The 18428-nt window shown below is 33.9% G+C and overlaps 3 pseudogenes; 1 reads left to right on the top strand and 2 right to left on the bottom strand.

The window, feature by feature from the left end:
• Positions 1-5745: 5745 nt before the first annotated feature.
• LOC120135667 lies at positions 5746-10827 on the top strand (annotated as a pseudogene).
• A 1148-nt stretch (positions 10828-11975) lies between these two features.
• On the bottom strand, positions 11976-12950 carry LOC120135666 (annotated as a pseudogene).
• A 1522-nt stretch (positions 12951-14472) lies between these two features.
• On the bottom strand, positions 14473-17708 carry LOC120135488 (annotated as a pseudogene).
• Positions 17709-18428: the final 720 nt, after the last annotated feature.

Genomic DNA, 18428 nt, shown 5'->3' with positions numbered 1-18428 from the left:
GACAAATTAAGCTTTCCTTAAGCTTAATTATCATCTCAAGAATTAAACCCAACTTCAAATTGAAAGGAAACAATCACTTGACATAATCTTACCTTACCAATGGAGCCACAAGAAGAAAGAAAGAAGAAAACCAAGCATCTCCAGAGTCTTCTTCTTTTTTATTCTCCTCTCCACGTGTCTACTTCTTTTATAAGGGAAAATAAAAATCTTTCTTTGTCAAATGACCATTATACCCCTTATTCCATCAGTTATTTACTGAAAAATCTAAAAAAATATTTCAAATCTTTCAAAATCAGACTTCAAATTTTCAAAACTTCCATTTTAGTCACTTGCTCTAGTTTTGGGATGTTACAAATCTCCTCTTCTTTTAAGAAAATTCGTCCTTGAATTTTCATTGCACACATTGATAAGAACATATCTTCTAATGTTCTCATATTGCTTTCTTTACTTTTATCCTTCTGAAATTTATAATCATTGATTTGCCTTCAACTTCCAAAGAACCCAATTAAATTTTTGTCTTTTCTCTCCTTTGATTCTACATCTTTCCTTGATCTTTCTAAATTCCATATAATGCCACTCATAATGTAAATGATAACATCTATTCTCATCACTTCACATCATAATTCTATCTCTAATTACCTTATAACAATAACCCAAAATCTTTTTCCATCATCATTTGACCAAAAACACAACCTTGACACTTCTTCAAATGTGATTAAACATGCATTTTACAGAATCAAACAATCTTTTCACATCACCTTGCACACTTTTCTTACTTCTATATCAAACTTATCATCTACATTTCCATATAACCTTTATTATATATGGTCATTTAAACTCAATCATTTTCATTCTTTATTCCATTATTTCTTTATTCATTCAAAATCGAAATCTCCTTATACAGAAATCGTATCTTTCCTTTCATGTTCATATATTCTTCTTTTTTCCTATCATTTATACTCATCTCTGATTACCGATTTTTATCACATATTTCTCAACGATATCTTACTCAACTTTTCAAACTCATACACAATAATACTAATTTGCTCTTTTATATCACATATATTTATCCTTAACTATCACTCCTTATCACATTTTCATGATTTTAATATTCAACTTTACTTATACAGAACATCATTCTTTATCATCTCTTGTACTTATGTCTCCCTCAATCATACGAGTCCTTATCTCCTTTACTACCTTACATTTCCATACTCAGAATACACCACCATATCCAAATATGCATTGTACTTGGTTAACTTACCCTGACATCATCTTCTAATTCCATTACCTTTTCATCACATACTCTGGTTAGCCAACACTAACTCTTTCCATCTTAACTGCAAATCCTTATCATATTCACACTCTTGCTTAAACACAATAATATCCCTTCGTTTCAAACTCATAAGTTCTGACTTTAGATATATATATATATATATAAAACTTATACGCTTGTCGCTGATACACTTATTCTTGAATTCTTCAACCAATTCTCACTGCATCATTTGATCTTCTAACACTCTTATGGTGACACTTGTTTACCATATTCTATATTATCCACAAAATAATAAAATTACTCCATATCATTTTTCCAATTCAAAACAATGAATACCTTCTATCACTATTCTGATATGATTTTAACTTTATGAAATCATCATTTGATCTTACGAGGCACTTCCTGATGTGTCCGCTCTTCACCTGCCTGGCTAGGGCAGGTGAATCGCTATCACAATCAGGTTTACCTCTCACTTCATTTCGAAATCATCATACTTCTATTATAACTTAGCAGTCTAATTCTATTAGCAAGACAACATACTCCTTACACTATCAGATCAGAAATTTTCATTATATGTTGGCATGTACATAATTTTAAAACTCTTTTACTCTCGGTTTAAGCCTAGAATCGGCTAAACCTTAGCTCTGATACCATTAAATGTAACATCCCCAACCCGTATCCGACCCGGATCTGAGTCCGAGGTATCACATTGACTTTTCAAAACTCTGTTCTTTACAAACCTCTAAAATCTTAATTTCCTCATTTGAGAAAATAATTACTTTACAATAATAAATACTATCAAATTGTTTTACAAACCATTATAAGCATATTCAACTCTATCAATTAGTACATGCCAATTATATTCAAAATAATCCAATACATTTAAATCATCTATTTTCTGATCTGAAACTTTGTAAGGGATATGCTGACATGTTTTGCTCTTCTTAGCTTCTCTTCTCGCTTCTGTAACCTACGTGTGAAACAATCACACGCTAAGTCTATGACTTAGTGAGGCATTAAATTTATAAAAGAACTCTAATTATTTAAACATGCAGGAACACATCATCTCACACTATTTCCATTACTAACCTTATTCCACTATCCACACTATTTCCATTACTAACCTATTCCACTATCCATATTCTTATAATTATGTCTATTCTTTAAGCCATTATGAGTCATTTAACCAAGCATACACACATCATCAATATAATCATATAATTGCAATTCATATTACAAAAGCATATACTTACATGTAATATATATATTTATTGGTTATCTCTTTCTTAGCCCATGTATATGTGAGAACTCAAGGTATCAGTACATTGAGGTTTGCACTATTGCTGTCACCACAGCTCGTATGGGGTCCCATTGGCTAGGGGAATGACATATATTTGTCCCGAATGACCACTCTTTAAGAACCATATACATATTCAGTGGATTAAATCTGTCTCAAAAGACCCTGTAAATGTTCGAAATGATACATATATGTCCCGAAGGACCACGTAGAACCCTCGGACTCTTGGCATGCCAACAATAACACTAGCTCTCATATCATATAACATGGCATATCATTTATACATTTCATATCACTTGTTCTTCTTTCTGTCACATACCACATGTATGTGTAACCATATATTCATCATATCACATGTATCATGTATTGCATATTCATATGTCACATAACTCACATACAGAAATGCACTTACTCTATAGACATGTGCATGTATCATTTTATTGCTCTTATGATCATATATAAATATACCTATTTCTATGTACTAATGCACAATCATAATCACATAACATTTTAGAAATTACTTCATACCATAGTAACTTCGTCACTGGCTCATCGTAAGCAATGTTGTTCTAAGCACAAATTAAATTGCACTCACATTGGCCTCACTTGCTATCAATTACTCATATGGCTTTTTCTCTTCTTGATCAATTCTAACCTTTCAATCATTATGTAACTTGCTCTCGATCAATCTACACAATCATATATACATATTAGCATTCTAAATACTATGATTCGATCCTTAATTTCTTAAGCTATAGAAAGATCTACTTTTATTTTTCCTTTGAAGTGCATCGGTACATTCTACAGTGCATCGATGCACTATCCATGCATCGGTACACAAATTACATTCGATTTTTTCATTTTAAGGGAGTGCATCGATGTGCATCGATGCTCTAATTGCATTCTATGTTTATTTATTTGAGAGTGCATTGATACGCATTAAAGATGCATCGATACACACAACCCAAAAATTCTATTTGAGCACGAAAATGTCTTACTGTCCTCAAATTCTACTTATTAACCCTCCTTATACCTTAAAACTTATCTATATATGAAACCTTCTTATAACACTATAACACTTCACCATCTCTCATAATTCACCATAATACTTGAATCAAAGAATTTCATCAAATTTTCCATGTGTTCTTAATTCAATTCTATCACCTCTAACTTCTTAATTAACCCTTTGACAAGTCAAATTAACTTCGAATTCTACTTATCAACTCTTTTCCAAAATTTCATTTAAAAACTTCTAATCTTTAATCTCTATTAACTCCTTCATCTTATGGTTTTAAGATAAATTAAGCTTTCCTTAAGCATAATTATCATCTCAAGAATTAAACCCAACTTCAAATTGAAAGGAAACAATCACTTGACATAATCTTACCTTACCAATGGAGCCACGAGAAGAAAGGAAGAAGAAAGCCAAGCATCTCCAGAGTCTTATTTTTTCTTCTCCTCTCCACGTGTCTACTTCTTTTATAAGGGAAAATAAAAATCTTTCTTTGTCAAATGACCATTATACCCCTTATTCCATAAGTTATTTACTGAACAATTCAAAAAATATTTCAAATCTTTCAAAATTAGACTACAAATTTTCAAAACTTCCATTTTAGTCACTTGCTCTAGTTTTGGGACGTTACAATTTTCAACGTGATTTTTACACCACTTAGAATATGTCGTACGTGTCGATGTTTATCTCAATTGAAACATAAGTACCAATAATATACCTCTAATCATATAATTATTTAAATTTTCTTATTAACTTCCCGAAAATACTCCTCGAACATGTGTACAAAATCAAGCTTTGGAACCATTTTGAATGCGATTTTACCTTGCTTACAATATCTCGTATGTGTTGATATATCCTCAATTGAAAGATAAGTTACATTACAACACCTCTAATCTTAAAATTACTAAAATTTTTAGATTAACTACTCGAAAAAACCTTCGAATATGCCTATCAAACCATTTTGGCTTTTCTTCATGCACAAAACAAGCTTTGGAACCTTTTTCAACGCGATTTTTAACTTGTTTACAATATGTCGCATGTTAATATTGGCCTCAACTGAAAGAAAATTTTCAATATTATGCCTCAAATCTTATAAATTATGAAAAAAAAATTAGATTAACTATCCAAAAATATCGCTCGAACATGTCTATAAACACTTGCTACGTGGGCTGGAAATGTATATACCTTGCGTTCTGTATAACGCGAGGTTTGTTAAATACCACCCGCAATAAAATGTTTGTAGAACATGATAAATTAGTGCAATGGTTGAATTTCTAGTGGACCTCACATTTTGTAGAACACGAGGTCGTTTAACCTAATATTAAATTGTATTCTCTGAAAAGTGTTTCTACGTTGGAAGAGTCTTGCGCCCTATAGAACGTGAGATTTTACACGGGTGTTGTAGGATGGGAAGTAGTCCTACGTGTAGAGGTTGTTGGTATTTATCCAATTAATATCGTTTTGGTGTTATTTCTCTAATAATGATTTTTTTTGGTTTTTTAAAATAAAAATTCCAACATTTTAGAGGTGAACTTAAAAATTTTTAAAAAAATCAAACCTATAAAATTTGATAAAATAAATTATCAATATAAAATATAAAAGATATTAATTTATACAAGGGCTTAATTTAAAAAAACACTTAAATCTAATAATAAAAATACATTTTTAGCATCACTTGTTTATTTTTAAATAATTAGGGTAAAATATGTTTAGTACCTAAACTATGAGTTTTGAACTATTTTAGTCCTTAAACTTTCAAAATTTTCAAAATCATATCTAACGCTTAGTTTTCATTTCATTTAGTACCCACAATTAAAAATTTACGCATTTAGTATCCAAACTATAAGTTTTGGCCGGTTTTAGTATCTAAACTTTCAATCTTTTCAAAACTTAACATTAAATTTTGAACGATGGTACTAAAATAAAACAAAAACAAAAGTTTTTAACAGCAGAATACTAAAATGAAACAAAAACTAAATTTTAGATATGGTTTTGAAAAAATTGAAAATTTAGGTACTAAAACAGAATAAAACTGATAGTTGAGGTACTAGACACGTAATTTACCCAAAAATTATAATTACGATTTTAATTTTTTTTCTTTTAATTGCGATTTTAATTTCTGATTAGGATTAGATAGTAGATTGTAAGCAGTGAGGAAGACGTAAAAATGGAGCTTTTGTTTTCAGCTGGAAAATCCTTGAGACTTGAGAGGAACAGAAGACAGCAACTGGATCTATACAACCCATAGCCCGGGGTTCAATTATACCCATTTCCCATTTATGATATATTTCCTCTTCTTTCCCCTAACCAAAATCTGTACTGAAGCGAAGATCACAACCATGAATCATTCCGACATTAGGGTTTTCTTTATACTTTTCCTTTTCATCAGCCGCTCCACTTTCTCTCTCGGCGATGACTCCAATAATAAATTCCGTCAACGAAAGGCCACCGACGACGAGCTTGGTTATCCCCAACTGTAAGTCCTTTCTATCTCAATTTATTTTTATTATTTTTCATTTTCGATTCAATCACAGGAGTTATTGTTATTTGAAAACAATTTTGTGTATATGAATGTGTAGGGATGAGGATGCGTTGTTGAATACACAGTGCCCAAAGAATTTAGAACTTAGATGGCAAACGGAGGTCAGCTCCAGCATTTATGCAACTCCCTTAATTGCTGATATCAATAGGTAGTTTACTCTTACCTTTTGAGTTCGTGTTTTCATCGCATCTATGCTTTGACTATGTTAAAAATCTCAATTCTTTCATTTCCCCTTTCGAAAATCTGCTCATCTTTTTTGAGTAAACTCATCATACAGAATAATTTAACTAACTCCCGCCAGATTGTGTAATTTTTAGTGATGGGAAGCTTGACATAGTGATTCCCTCATTCTTCACTACCTTGAAGTTTTAGAAGGTTCTGATGGCGATAAAATGCCAGGTACTAGTGCTTCGCTTTCCCTAGATCATGTTAAATCGAACTTATCGATGAATCTAGAGCAATCCGATCGAAGTTGATGTCATTGAGTTTTCAATAATTTGTCAGGTTGGCCTGCTTTTCACCAGTCAACCGTGCATTCTAGTCCTCTCTTGTATGATATGATAAAGATGGTGTGAGGGAAATCGCTCTAGCTACCTACAATGGTGAAGTGCTTTTTTTCAGGTTGTTTTTCTTAATTATGGCACTTTAGAGAAAATGATCTCTATTTGGTAGAGGAACTCATTATTGTGGTGTTGGAATGCTAATTTGTCCAAGGGTTGGTTTTTTAGGGCTTCAGGGTACTTGATGACTGATAAATTGGAGGTACCACGTATAAAAGTTCGTAAAGATTGGTACGTGGGCTTGCATCCTGATCCAGTGGACCGTTCTCATCCAGATGTCCATGATGATTCACTCATCGAGGAGGCTTCTAAAATAAATGCTATGAGTCGTAAGCTATTCCCAAATTTCAATAGTTTTATACTGTTGTTACTTCATTCTCCAAATAACCTCTTAGATTATATTAGTTTCTAAGGTAGCTCCACTGCACTTCACTCTGTAATAATAGTATGCAAACAATGAACTGGTTCTTTCCTTATTCTGCCTCTAAGTTGCAGAACCTGGTTCTGATTTTATTTATTTTCTGTTACATTGGCTTCATCTTTAAAAGGGAAATCTGAAGCAACTTTACAAGAGCATGGTTTTATTAATATTTTGGACCATTTTTTCCCCATGAAATGACTCACACCATTACATAATGGGTATCTTTGCAGAAACAAATGAAAGTATACCTAAATCTAACCTTACTGGTTCATCATCAATAGCAAATCACTCTAGCGAAGTTAACTTCTCCAGGGCAGAAAATGAAGCGAAAATGAGTGGAAGTCAATAGAAGATACCATCAAGCTGCCTACTGGTGTTAATGCTTCTGTAAACAATGGATCAGTGGGAAACAAGGAAACACATACGAAAACAAGTTCTAGGAGACGGCTTCTAGAAGATAAGACCTCAAAAGGTTCCCAAGAAGGTAGCTCTGATTCAAAAGAGAATGCTCAGGAAGCTACTGTGGAAAATGATCAAGGGTTAGAAGCAGATGCAGATCAATCTTTTGAGTTATTCCGTGATACTGATGAGTTGGCCGATGAATATAATTATGATTATGATGATTATGTCGATGAATCCATGTGGGGAGATGAGGAATGGACTGAAGGACAACATGAGAAAATGGAGGATTATGTGAATATCGACCCACACATCTTGTCCACTCCGGTGAGTATAAATTTTAATGTGATAATGTGTTTCTTTATAGTGAAGGAACAACATTGATTGACTTGTGGAATTCTAATACAAAAGTCACAGAACTTTTCCCTATTGTCATCAGGTCATAGCAGACATCGATAACGATGGGGTATCAGAAATGATTGTTGCTGTTCGTACTTTTTTGATCATGAGTAAGTTCCCTTCCTTATGTTTCAATTTGACTCCATAGTCTAAATTACTCTCCATGCACTTGAAATTCATTTAAAGAAAATTTTAGCTTTTTATTCCCTTTTCATATTTAACTTTTTCAATCTGTTCTAAGCTAGTTTATATTTTGTGGAAGGAGGGATGAGGGATGCTCTTTTACAATACGTAGCTGAAAAACTGAAAATTATTTATTAGGTACTATGACAACCCTGAACATATGAAGGAACTTGGAGGTATTGATATTGGAAAATATGTTGCCGGAGGCATTGTTGTATTCAATCTTGTTACAAAGCAGGTTAAGTGGGCAAAAGACCTGGATTTGAGTACAGATACTGCCAACTTCCGTGCACATATATATTCTTCTCCAAATGTTGTTGATTTGGATGGTGATGGAAATTTGGACGTCCTTGTGGGAACTTCATATGGCTTGTTCTATGTATTGGATCACCATGGTAATCCGTTTAGATTGATAAGCTTCTTCCTTTATTATTAGTTTAGATTTCGTACAATTGGTCTTATATGTGTGATCCATTCTTTAGAATATAGCTAATCAATATTTCCTGCCTATGCAAATTCAAATAGTTGTCTACTTTACCCCAATGTTGAAACTACTTTAGCTTATATGCATATTTTTACCAAATCTGCATTAGGATTATTCTTTTTCTACATCAATTTATATCAGTATACATTATTTTGGTTAAATTATGTGTGTTTCATATTTGAATTTGTTAAAAATGTTAACACTGGAATTTTCTACGTGGAACCCTCATTATTACAGTGCTTTGTTTTGTGTTTCTTCTTTTGAAGTTTTTGTCATCGTGGCTTGGTGTTTTTCTTTAGAAATAACTTTCCGTGCAAAGATCTTTCATCTTTGTTTTCTTGTTTTAAATGGCTTTAATTATAAGCAATTATTTTCTCCAATCTATCCAACTGAATCATTCATTTCATTCAGGAAATGTCAGACAAAAGTTCCTCTTGAAATGGCGGAAATTCAAAGTACGTAATTGCTGCTGATATTAATGACGATGGCAAGATTGAACTAGTGACAACAGATACACATGGGAATGTTGCGGCATGGACTGCACAAGGAGAAGAAATTTGGGAAGCTCATGTAAATAGTCTGATTCCCCAGGTGAGTTGTAGCACACTTTCTGTATCTTTGTCCATACATGATACATGGATATATGATTAATTAAATATGTAGCTAGTTTCTGTGTATTCATTTAAAAATCTGGTATTTTTCCGCCACTGGTTCTTTTCATTCCTGACAAATATCATAGTTTGTTATTGCCGCTTTTTATTAATGCATCGGATATGAGGGTGCATTTAGCCATTTTCCAAGCATGCCTCTCTGAGCTTGAACTAAAAAATGCATTGAGAAACTAGTGCTGAGCCTATACACATCAAGATTTATACCTGTTTGAAGTACTTTGAGATAATTGTCTGAATATCATCTCTATCCTCAGGGTCCTGCTGTTGGTGATGTTGATGGAGATGGACACACAGATCTTGTAGTTCCCACATTATCTGGGAATATTTATGTTTTGAGTGGAAAGGATGGTTCTGTGGTTCGTCCATATCCATATAGAACTCACGGAAGAGTTATGAATCAAGTTCTTCTAGTTGATTTAAGTAAACGAGGGGAGAAAAGCAAGGGGCTCACTATTGTGACAACATCCTTTGATGGTTATTTGTACCTAATAGATGGACCTACATCATGTGCTGATGTTGTAGATATTGGTGAAACTTCGTAAGTAAATTGTGCATATGCCCTATGGTTTCGTACCTTCCCAATGTTCTTTCATGTTTCTTTTCTTATATCTGAACCATTTATTGACAGATATAGCATGGTGTTAGCTGACAATGTTGATGGTGGTGATGATAGATCTTATCGTTACAACTATGAACGGAAATGTCTTTTGCTTTTCGACCCCCGCCCCATCATCCCCTCAAGGCAGGATAGAACTTGACCTGGCATATGATTGATTTGTTGTGTATTAAGAATTATATTAATTAATTGTAATTTTTTTTCAGGCATGGAGATCAAATAACCAAGGAAGAAACAATGTTGCTAACAGATACAACCGTGAGGGAGTATATGTCACTCATTCGTCCCGAATTTTCCGTGATGAGGAAGGAAAAAACTTCTGGGTGGAGATTGAGATTGTGGATAAACATAGATATCCTACAGGGTTCCAAGCACCTTACAATGTCACAGTAAGCCACCATTTCATGCACAAATGAAAATTGCTAAAAGCAATTCAAATGTTTATTCCTGTTAGCTTTCTAAAGTAGTTTAGCTTTTCATTCATCTTTTCCCTCTTGATACTGTGCTGAAACAATGCAGACAACATTATTAGTCCCAGGTAACTACCAGGGAGAAAGAAGGATAAAGCAAAGCCAGATCTTTGAGCGTCCAGGAAAATATCGGATTAAACTTCCAACGGTAGGGGTTAGGACTACAGGGACCGTTGTCGTGGAGATGGTCGACAAGAATGGACTCTATTTCTCGGATGACTTCTCCCTCACTTTCCACATGTATTACTACAAACTTCTGAAGTGGCTTCTCGTCATCCCAATGATTGGGATGTTTGGTGTGCTTGTCATTCTTCGTCCACAGGAGGCCAGGCCTTTGCCGTCATTCTCTCGAAACACTGACTTGTGACTGCTGCCCATAATGGATCTCAACTCATTCCATAGTTTACATTACTTAAATCAAGGCCACTGAACCAAGATGTCTTTAAGTCTGTTAAAAAACGAGAGAAGACAGACTAGCTCAAATTTGATTTTTTGTTGCATATACGGTGTTGGCCTTTATAACGATATGATTAAGGATGTGGAAAATTGTAGAATTGTTGTCGAATTTGAGTCACTTTTGAGATGAGATAGTTAAAAGTTAATTTTGACAAGATGCTTTCTTCAATTTAAGGACACAGATTATCAAGTGAATCACTGTCAACCACCTCTTGCTTTGATTTGTTAATTGAACAGATTGAGATCGTTTTTTGACTTGAAATTTTGGGATAAGGTTAATTTAGGTTGAATTCTTCTGGATTCAAAGCGTTTTTGGTTTAGAATCACTATGGACCTAAAACTGTTCAAGGACCAAGGGTGTTCAACTTCAACTTCTATACCTTGAGAAAACGAAATAATAACTGAAACAAAAGCTAATGCAGATTGAGGGTGAAAATTCAGAATTAGATGGGTACTTATTTGACCTTTGCTTGAGGGGAAACAATTGCATGTTGCTTTCTCAAAAGATGCATCAGCAATAATTTTTCTTGTTTTCATTTACAAGCATCGGCCATCAGCCTCAGCCACACTCCACACCAAGGAAAGTGTCCGTCAAAGTCACTCAATGTTCAGGCTGGCTGGCTGGAAGATGCTTACTTCAATACCCACAAATATTTTCTTATCCAATTAATTAATACTTGTCTTACAAATTTTGTCCTACAAATACATGAAAAGGGTAATGAATGAGGTTTCCATGCCCATTCTCAACAAAAGTACTCTTACTGGGATTCAACCAAACCATATACAGACAAACTATACCCCTGCCTATTTTCACACAATGGGAGGATTCCATGATTACCAAAGGCTAATCAAATATATAACCTTTAACCAAACACCATGGCTGACCAAATGCTTTCTCAAAACAAGCTGAGCTGACTCTTGTCTTGATATCATTTCATTCATCATGGCTGTAGGAGTGAGTGTGTTCTACAAAAGTGACCATATACCTCAACAATCTAAATGTTTCCTCTGGAATTTTACATACCTAAAGCTGAACCAAACCCGAATTCGATTCGAACAAAATGATTCTTTAGCTAAACCACTAACAGCAGAAAACTTAACCCAACATGTCCAACCTATCACTCAGAGACCATAATTATATCTACAGATTCTACACCAACTATCATCCAGATGAGCTTCAAATGATTGCTGTCCATCAATGCATTCTACTCAAATATTCAAGAGAAACGCAAATTAAACATTGTCAGAAGCAAGATGTAAAGCAAGAGTTTAATTATAGATGACTCCATCCTACAGCAAACGGATGAAAAATACAAGTTAAGCGTATCATACGAATTAAACAGAAGAAAAGAAAAACAAGTTTTACACAAGAACCCTTTAGAAGCCCTGTAATAGGTCTCTTCCCGAGCCTCTTGATCTCCCTATCCATTTTCCCAGTAAGCATCAATCCAAACATCCTGAAACCACACAAAAGGGACCAAAACGGGTGCCCAAAAGTGGCAGGCACATTCCCTTCCACAAAGAAATGACTGTACCAGGCCAATCCATATCACATATGGGCACAAACACCAAGAACAACCAGTTAAACAACAAAGAATATATGAACAACACGATACTCAAGAGCGTGCCGGCAAAGTGCCAGCGTCTTGTCGACGGTTTGGAGTGCTGATTCACGTAATAGGCCCAAAAATCCTCCAAACTCCTGAAATTCATCTCCTTGGAAACCCAATCGAGATAGTTGACCCCTTGAAATCACCTGATAAGAAAAAAAAAAGAAACTTTACAAGAAAATAAGAAAAGAAAATTCCAGTCTTGATTTGGGTTGACTGATGGGTTTTGGTTAAAAAGTTGAAAAAAACAACAAACAGAGTTTGACTGGGATTTTCCCAAACCCAAATCGAGGACTGGAAAATTATAAAGACGATGGGATTGTTTTAGATAAGTGGAACCTGTCACTCCCGATCATAAAAAAGGATGAAACTTTGTAATCTACATTCAAGGAAGAAGAACGGTGGAAGAGAGTTGGAAAATAAGAAGGGTGAAGAGTTGTTGTCTATGGAGGTGGAGGAATCAAAGCAGGTTTGGAGGGTCTTCTGCAACAATTATATTGGCTTTGTCAGCTGAGATATGTGATGGATAAGAATTTGTACTTTTCTTTTTATTTTTCCACTGTACTTTTTTGTTATTTTTAGTTAATAAATAATAATATGCATACATTTTGTGGTTAAATTCTGGTTTTTAGTAATGTCAACTATGCTAAATTTCAAAGTTAAATATTTCAATTTTAATTTAATAAGAGTTATTGAATTTCAAATAATCTCTTTTTGTATTTTACGAAGCTGGTAGAGTTCTGGTGGAGTAATTACAATAACATGTTTTATTTCAGACTTGGATATTTAAATCAGTTTAATAATCATCATCTGCCCTTGTTTTCAATATGTTATTAACCAATTTTTCAACTTTTTTGTATACTTTTTAATTGTATTGTCTTTCTTTTAACCGTAAATATCTTATATTTGAAAGGTTGAATGAGATATTTTAAAATATATTAAAAATGTAACGAGAAGAACTTATTTATTTAATGCTTTGACTCGAGATTAAGGGAATTATCCTGACCTAAATTTTTATGTATCAAAAAAAAGAAATTATTTACTTAAAAGTGTTTGAATTTTATTTGGAAATTCATTACAAATCAGATTATAAAAAAAACTTTATTTTCTTATCCAAAATAATTAAATTTACTCTTTCAACTTTAAACCCTAAAAGCAACTTCGTTTCTTGTCCAAAATAACTACACTTACTCTTTCTGTATTACTTTCTTGTCCAAAATATCTGGACATGAATTATATACGAATTTAAGGTCAAAATTCTGGATATTAAAAGTTAAAAATGTTAAAAGAATCTAATTAAAATATAAAATTTCAAGAGACAGGAAAATGTATTTTTTTTCATTTAACAAAAAGTTGAAATATTTTATATTAAATTATTAATATTTTTTTTCAGAGGCTATAGATGCTATGGATGAATGAGAAGAATTCACTGGAAATAAATTTGACATAGAAGTCGCCTCTTTCTTGGCATCTTACTCTTTAATTTCATTAATGACAAGTAAATGCCTCATTTCTGATAAAGTTGCAGAGTTGACTCAAACTCTGCTCACTGGTCCCAACTTGTCATGGGAACAAATTTGATTTCATTTTCATGATTCCATTACCAAGTTCCGGTAGCAGGAAATCAAACAAATATATGAGCAAGCTGTAGGGAAAAAAATTGCATAATGACAAAAAAAATCCCTTAATGTTCATCTAAATAATTATTTTGACGTTTAATATTCTATTTTAAGACGATTGGAGACCTCTCTATAGATATAAATTGTTAGTCAACAAACTGTAAAGGCTTCAAAATAAAAGTCATTTTATCTTAAAAACAATAATAAGGACTAAAGTGATTATCTAATCAAATATTAAAGGTTTTTTTTAATCTTAAAATAAGATGTTCTCAGTCAAAATATTCTAAAAAGAAAATAAGGGTTAAAATAACTGTGTAGCAAATCTTATATTCATTTTAGTAAGACTTAGAAATTTCTTATGGATAAATACGTAAAGTATAATGAAGAAAGATGTAAAAACAAAACAAATAAATACAGTTGCTATATCAATCATGCCTATATAAGTTGACACCCCCAAAATTGCATGAACCCTGTATTTCTGACGATTTATGTTCGTCGACAACACTAGACGACTCTCTCCCCAGTTGCAAACAGATTCCAGAAAATGGTTGTGATGAAATAGAGGCAAGCCGTAACCGAGAGGAATGCTTGGAATGATCCTAACCACTGTACAAAATAGCCGGTCCCGATGGTGCTGATAATGGCAGCCACTGTCCCTGCTGAATTTGATACACCATGCAGAAATCCTGCATACTGAGGTGCAATATCCTGATGAAATAAACCGAATAAACAGCGCTTAGTTTAATGGCCGTCGGTCGATCCTTTAGTTCGGACAAATTTATGTATTGTTTCATGGTTGAGAACTTACTTGTATATTGAGAAGAAACCAGCTTGGCTGAAAGAACTCAAGCTCAGGGCTGCTGTCATCAATACAGAAGCGATTTCGGGTGACTTTGCGAAGTTCAAGCAGAGCAACGACACCCGGGGCCGATGAAGCCTATGGACTGTTAACATTTACACTTGCACATCAACCGTTTGCTATTTTTCAAGAAAGTGTGATGTTAAGTAGCTTTGGATATACCTGCATGATCTTCCGAGCCAACGTTATGGAGTAGCCGGTCTTGATTAGAGTATCTGATATCACTCCTGCTACGTAACTAGAAACCGCCATCGTCCCCCATGGGACTGCGCTAAACCAAGCTGCCTGTTTCAAGTTCACATTGAACACAGTCTTGAAATAAACTGGCATCCATGAGAGGAGAACAAAGTATCCCTGAAATAAGATAGCACAGCTTTATTGTGTTATAATTAAAGGAACTAATGAAGACAATGAAAGGGCTCACCCAATTGTTGGTTATATTAGCAAATACGATTGCCCATGTGGGTAACTTCAATAGGAGAACCATAGGTGAAAGCTCGGCAGGTAGTAGTTGTAGGAGGATCAGTGTTCCCAGCCTGAATCGATCTTAACTCGGATTTGCTGATGAATGAACTGTCGCTTGGATCACAAGTAACCCTATAAACCCATGATGACAACCACAGCAACCCGAGCGACGAAAATAGAACAAAAGGCGCGGAGATTCCGATGCTTGACAACATGATTGGTGCCAAGATTAAGCCCGCTACGTTTCCGAGATGGAATCCGGCCATCGATATCCCTACCGCACTTGCTCTTTCGTGTCCAGGAAACCATCTATACAACAAATCAAGGCTCAGTTTCTTTATCCATTGCTATACATTATATGACTTGTTGGTATTATTACCTTGATAAGATGGTGCTCATGGACGGAAGGGCCACTCCTTGAGCTAGACCGAAGAACGACCGAACGGCCAATAGAGCGACGGTGGAGTGATTGGCCGCCCACGGAGTGAGAAGTGTGGCTAAAGACCACAAGGCTGCCCCCCATGCCATCACTACTTTGCCTCCATATTTGTCCACCAAAGCTCCTCCGATCACGGAAGAGAATATGTATCCCCATAGGAAAGATGACTTCAACCAATTAACACGATCATGTTAAGGAAATTTTTGAAGAAACATGTTTCACTGCATGCGTTTGGGTTCGGTTCATAGTTCAAATTCAACTATTTTAGCTTAAATTATAGTTTTGGTACTTGAACATCGCACAAATTTTAGATTTAGTCACTATAATTTGATAAAATTTGATCTAAACTTTTATAATGTTATTGGTTATATTCTATGTAGTAATAACGTTAACTATTCTAATTGGAATATTAATTTTATTTTATTTCTTAAAATACTTTTTTTTGATTAATTTAGAGTACTTACAGATAGTGTTATTTGTTCTAAAAACTCTTCGTTTGACAATAGATGCTCAAATATCCTAAAATCTCTATTGTTTTAATCTAAAACTTCTAGGAATAACATTCATTTTTTTAACCGCTGAGATACCTTAATTTGTGCGTTTCTTTAAAATACTTTTAACTTATTTAACTGATATATTATGTTTTATGTTGAAAGAAAATTCTACGGCAGCATTTTACCAAGAATCTAAATTATTTAGATTAATTAAAATTAAATTATGTTAAATAAAATAAATGAAGTTTTATTTATTTATTTATTACTATCTTATATATATGTAATAATTTAATGGGGTCTGAAGTATTCGAACAATTAAATAATTATTTTTACATTCAATCAAATTTTGAATTAAAAAATCAATCAATTAAATCCTTGAATCAAAAATTGAATTTATTCATGCTTACATTTATGCCACATGTCATCTTTTCAAAAAAAAATATTTCGAAAATTACCACATGAAAACAATATAACATGATATATCGCATTAATTAATAAAAAATTAGATTTAATAGTAACATTAATTAAAAAAACTAATTAATAAAAATTTTAGAGTACTGAAAGCTTTAAATCACGTTCAATCCATTAAACTTTCATGTTTGTAAATGGATCCTATGAATATTAATAGTAATGATTTTGTATTAAAAATATTAGATAAAAAAAAGAGGAAAAATACATTTTGATACCTAAATTTAATATTAACATTAATTTTAAATATTGTTTCGGTATAATGAAATATTAGATTTATTTTTTTTTAATTATTACTGAAACTTAATTTTTTTTAATTCATAATAATTTACATTTTATAAGTATCAGATAAAATTTTCTCACCTACCACATTCTGTTTTTCATTTATTTTTCTTCTGAATTTTACATGAAACAAATTAACAGTTTTGATCTATTGGTTTCGAAGTCGTGATAAAGTTGAAAATGAAAAATGATGAACTTATGATCTTGGATTTACCTGAACAACGCCGAGGAAAGAACTCGGCCAACCAAGCTGATCGGCGAGAGGAACAACGGCAACCGACATGACAACTCGATCAGCATTACACAAACACATGACACAAGCCATTAAAGCCACCAGCTTGAACCTTTCCGGCACCCTCACGGCGACGGCGGCAGCGGGTTCACGTGGGATCAACGTGCTTCTTTCTATACCCTCCGCCGTACACCTCACCACCGTGCCTCTCTCTTTCTTCTTCGAAATCGAACCCTCCGATCTTCTTCTTGATGCCAACCCCAAGCTCTCCCATTTGGCCTGCTTCACAACTGTAGGCTGCAACCCGAGGTTGGGTGTCCCAGATTTGGTCCGACATGATCCAGGACTGCTCAAAGAACAACAAGATTTGGTGGATGGGGTAGATTGAAGTAGTAGAGATTGAGCAGCCATTGGTGGGAGAGACATGCACAGCTACAGAATCGGTCGCCTTAATTTAAATCATTTCAACTTTTAGAAAATATGTTATGGTGCTGGTGCATTAATATGGTTGTGTTTGTGCAGGGTTGGTTGTGTTTTTGACGCGCAAAGGGCAATGCGTGGTGCGCAATGGTATTTGGTACCTAACTCAACTTACTTCTCCAACAACCCCGTGTGCTTTCATGTGGTGTTGGGATTTGACGGCCCCTTGGAATTTATTTTCCTTCTGTTGGTGGTGGTGGTAATGGTGTCGTCCTCAAGGGTAGTTGCGCTCCCAATCATATGATTAAGTTCCACTTTTGTTTTTCTTTGAAATAATTTTACTAATTGCAGTCCCTACTTTGAATTCAATCATTATAAAAATAAGCTTGAGATGAGTCTCGTATTGATATATCTTGGGAGGTCACCTCCAACTCACAATAAATATCATCTCTCCCCCGACTAAAGCCTTCGGAATTTTTCAGAGTCCCCGAAGAATCTATATTCTCCAGACGTTGATTACTTAATTAACTTCAGTATACAGACAAGACTTTTGACATAATCCTACCCTAGACAACTAAGCATGTCTAATCCGTTAGTCTATAAATTAACATAATGATCCTACTAATACATACACTAAAGATGATTATAAATATCCAATTAAGACTTAAAAAAAGAGGACGAACCTCCTGAATTCTACCTAAACGGAAAAAAAATGAATTCTCAATCGTTAATGAGACAAACTTGCTCTCATCAA

The sequence above is a fragment of the Hibiscus syriacus genome, unplaced genomic scaffold (genome assembly GCF_006381635.1).
Source record: "Hibiscus syriacus cultivar Baekdansim isolate YM2019G1 unplaced genomic scaffold, ASM638163v2 tig00110610_pilon, whole genome shotgun sequence".
Classification (NCBI taxonomy): domain Eukaryota; kingdom Viridiplantae; phylum Streptophyta; class Magnoliopsida; order Malvales; family Malvaceae; genus Hibiscus; species Hibiscus syriacus.
This window is presented reverse-complemented; position numbering and strand designations above follow the sequence as displayed.